This window comes from Monopterus albus, unplaced genomic scaffold (assembly GCF_001952655.1).
Source record: "Monopterus albus unplaced genomic scaffold, M_albus_1.0 scaffold99.1, whole genome shotgun sequence".
NCBI lineage: Eukaryota > Metazoa > Chordata > Actinopteri > Synbranchiformes > Synbranchidae > Monopterus > Monopterus albus.
In genome coordinates, this window is record NW_018127979.1 from 1,675,040 (window position 1) to 1,678,999 (window position 3,960).

Sequence of the window (3,960 nt, forward strand, 5' to 3'; positions counted from 1 at the left end):
TACTTCACTTGACATGGGAGCCTTAACAGATGTGCCCCAGCCTTGAGCTAATTCTCCCTCTCTCCATGTCTCTCTACAGCCCCACTGATTTACCTTATTTGTTAGCTTGGAACAAAACTGAACTGACATTTAATTTGGATCTACACCCATAGCTTAAATGGTAGACAAAGTGTGAACCATAACAAATGTTTGAAGTGAGGGGACTAAACTGCACTATTAGGTATAACAGTATTATTAGGATGAACATAGGTTACAGCATGTTCTTGTCCACACCCAGTTTACCTGTGTGTGTTGTTGGTTCGTTATTCATTAGCATTTGTACAATAAGAGCTAAAAACGAGAGTCAGATTACTTATAAGCACAAATACACTTGTCCCACAAAGCTGATTCTGATATAGTCTAATAATGTATATTCCATATAGACCGGTGGCCCCCTCGCTCTTAATATCATTTACATTTTAAAAATCGGATTCGTTTGGGCACTTTTCCTTTAGCAAATTTTAGTTTTATTTATTTATTTATTTTACTATTTACCTCGAAAAAACTTATAATTTGTTCCCCTGTTTTTATTATTGTTGTAAGCTTATCTTCTGTCTGATTTCTGCTGCTTAAAACTCGCCTATTCCTGTTTTTGGAGTTTCAGCGGAGCTTGTGTGTGTGTGTGTGTGTGTGTGTTTCCCTCAGTGTGTGTCTCGGTGTGTGCGTGTGCGCGCGCAGCCAGTGCCTGCGCTGGAGGCTTATGGTAATTGCGGTCTCTCGACTGGCCTTCTGGGTAGAGTCTGCGCGAGTGGGAGTGGAGCGAGTCGCTCGGTCTCGGCGGCGTTCATCCATTCTGTGCGGCACTCCCCGTACAGCTCTGTGTGTCCTCGGTGCGAACCGGGGGCTCCGACCACGGTGTTAAGTACGATTCTAGAAGCGAACGCAGGACGAAAGGTTACGCGGAATAACCTTCAAGCAAACCTTCCGAGACACGGACTCCGGAGTCGGAGAGGACATGGAGTGACGGAGAGCGGGAGAAAGAGGCTTTTTTCCGAGGACGGCGTGCTCCGCTGAAACCCAACATGGCGCTGCTGCGAGGTACAGCCGATCTGAATTAATTTTTCCGCGAGTCCGCCGACCTCGCCACCTGTATCCTTTAGGGGTCCGGGCCGAACAGCGCATTGGTTCTCAGACATAAAGGACCTTACCGGATTTTCCTTTGTGGATTTCTCTCTGTTCTGGCGTTTGCTTTTCCTCCGTATAGGCTCTTTTTGTTGCTTTATGGACATCGAAATGACATTTATAGCAGCCAAAAAGTCCGCTATAAATACAGGGTATTGGATGAGAGTTTCCCGTAGACAATAGAATTAAGGAACGAGAGCATTGTATGCGCGATTTGTTTTGTTTCCTGACACGTGGATAACCTGTTAGACACTTTTAGTTGGTTTTTCTTGTTTCCCCTTCTGGTCGGGATTGTCCGTCTCCAGACTGTAGGCTACCGTGACCGGGCAGCTCTTCGCACGGACGGATCGCTGCCCTCCCAGGGAACTTGGCAAAACGGGGAAAAGGCGTGAGTTGGGGCGCACGGACGACGGCTGCAACTGACACCAATTAACCAGGTGAGTCAATCAGAGACGATCAGAATAAATTTTCTTTTTGGCAATGTGTAAATACTGTTCATGAGAACCGTCCCGTACCCCCTGAGATGCTTTTAAATGATCTGCTGTTCTCACATGGTGTGGTTTTAAATCAAGATGGTCTTCTTGTGGGGTTTAATCTGAGTGCCCGGCGCTGTGCGCAGAGACTCGGAGAAGATCGGCCACTTCTAAGAATAGCACATAGGGTGGTCTTTGTGCGTTTCGGCGGGGCAGTGGCATGTGGCTGATAACACGCGCACACACATAATGATCCGACCGTGAGCTTGGCCTTTATGCAACTGTCCCGTCAGCCGGTGGGGAGTGAGAAGGACGTCCCAGAGGTTAGCGGGCTTGAAAGCGGTGCCGTCCTTGATGGTGAATATTCAGGCTTTTCGCACTCTTGTGTGACGAAGTGCGAGAGCGCCTGTGGGAGTGTGTGTGTGTGTGTGTGTGTACGCGTGTGCGTGCGCGCACACGGAGCTTCTGCGCTAAACAAGGTTACGGAATCCGGCCTCGCCCTGCCAAAGGGAAGCAAGAGCTGCCCCGTTTATGCACGGTTCACTTCAGTTGGACGGCATCTCCTCGGTGTTTGTGTTGGTGTGACAGCTGAGTGCGTGCGTGCGTGCGTGCGTGTGTGTGTGTTTGCGCGCAGCTATGGGGGCTTTGTTTGAACAGCGGACGTTGATCAGTCATCTAGGCAGTCCGGAAGGTAGTGTGGGGGAAGAGACGGGACTGCACCGCTCACCATCCTGTCTAGGTGACGGAAACACTCTGGCATCGTGCCTCCCCCCGTCCCCCCCTCCCCCCTTCTTTTTTGTCACGCACACACCATTTGCAGGTGTTCTCCGACATGACTTTGTGCTAGAGTATGTTATTTTTTCACTCGTACACGCAGCCTTGCTGTGTGACTCGTGTTTGCATTGCAGGGGATTATCCTGCGCGTAAGGAGAATCCATGTAGCGCCAGGTAGGCCCCCCCCACCCCCACCCCACTGCAGCTCCGGTCGCCAGGAAGAAAGTTTTTATTGCTTGAAAAGCCTGGTGTATCTTTACAAATTTCAAACCTTTCGATTTGCATTTAGTCCAATCCACGTTTTTACGTCCTCGTCCCTCTGCACCATGACGAACGGCTGCGATGAACCACTTCTTAGAAAGTTGCTGTTCATCTGGAGTAAGTGCTGCAAAGCGTGCTGCTTGTTTTCCAAACGGAATCATCTTAATCATTCTTTAGGGCTTCTCTTCGGGCCACGTACTGTGCATTTCATAACTAGCGAAGTGGCTTTTAACTGAGACGTTTTTTCACTTCCATCTCTGGAGAACGGTTCGTGGTCGTGGTGGTCGTGGTGGTGGTGGGGGATTGATGAGCTTAGTGAGGGAAGCAGCTACTAAAAGAGCACTTCAGCCTCGGCGGCCAATGCGCGCGGGATGTAGCCTACAGTAAAGAATCGCTCATAACGCAAGAGGCTGAAAGATCAGGACTTCGTGCAGGGGATTAACTAGTGGGGGGTTGAGGCTATATGGGGTTACTTTGATGCAGGATAAAAGCTTAATTGTATTTAAATTAAACGTGGGTCTCCACTGGTTTGGTGAGGCGAAGGACGATCAACCCAAAGTTAAGTTTGATGTTGTCGTTTGTTTTTAAAGGATAAAAATCCAGCAAAGCCAGTGAAGCTCTGGATAGTTGAAAGGCTTATGCTTAAAAATACAGTTAGGATTAGGAACAGTGATTCATGAAATTATCTGGCCAATTATTTGCTAAATTGTCCAAATAACATGTGGCCATGCTGTCACGAAGCGCTGTTCCGCTGGTTTTCTTGAATGTGTAATTTGTTTTGGTGGAAATAATGACAGGCTACACAGGGACTTTTGCCGTCATGTCTGTTTCCTGAAGTAGAGGTCTTTGTTCTGACATGATTGCATTTTTAGTTCGACTTTGTTTTCATCTTACTGTGCACTTTTGTTTGCATCCTGTACACTGTAGGTGATCCATTATGCAGCTATAGTGTTTGCCCTGCCTTCAAACATCTCCTGGATCACGGCGTCTTTCTCAATAACAAGCAAAGAGAGCCTTGTTCACGACTCCGCTTTTAAGTCTGAACTTTTTGCAGCAGTCTGTTCCCCAAGTGGAGCATGCTGTAGAAGATTTAATCAAATACTTCACATTTTGTGTGGGTCGAGTTTATTTATAGTGTACACCCTCAGACTGTTTTGCGCATCATTTTTCCACTGCGCGCTGTGAAGTCAGTGTGGGGCTGATCTGTTCTCCAGGTGTTGGAACACAGAGGGGGAGGGCTGCTTACCTCAGGTTGACATACAGAACCCCCCCCCCCCCTTTCTCTTTCAGC

At 48.1% G+C, this 3,960-nt stretch overlaps 1 protein-coding gene across 1 annotated transcript in view; it reads left to right on the forward strand.

Moving 5' to 3' along the window:
* The first annotated feature begins 559 nt into the window (after window positions 1–559).
* Window positions 560–3,960, forward strand: part of LOC109965341 (BCL-6 corepressor-like) — a 32,230-nt gene continuing 28,829 nt past the window's right edge. Inside the window, 1 exon segment of the mRNA XM_020609275.1 lies at window positions 560–1,598. The gene's annotated coding sequence lies outside the window, so the exon portion shown is untranslated.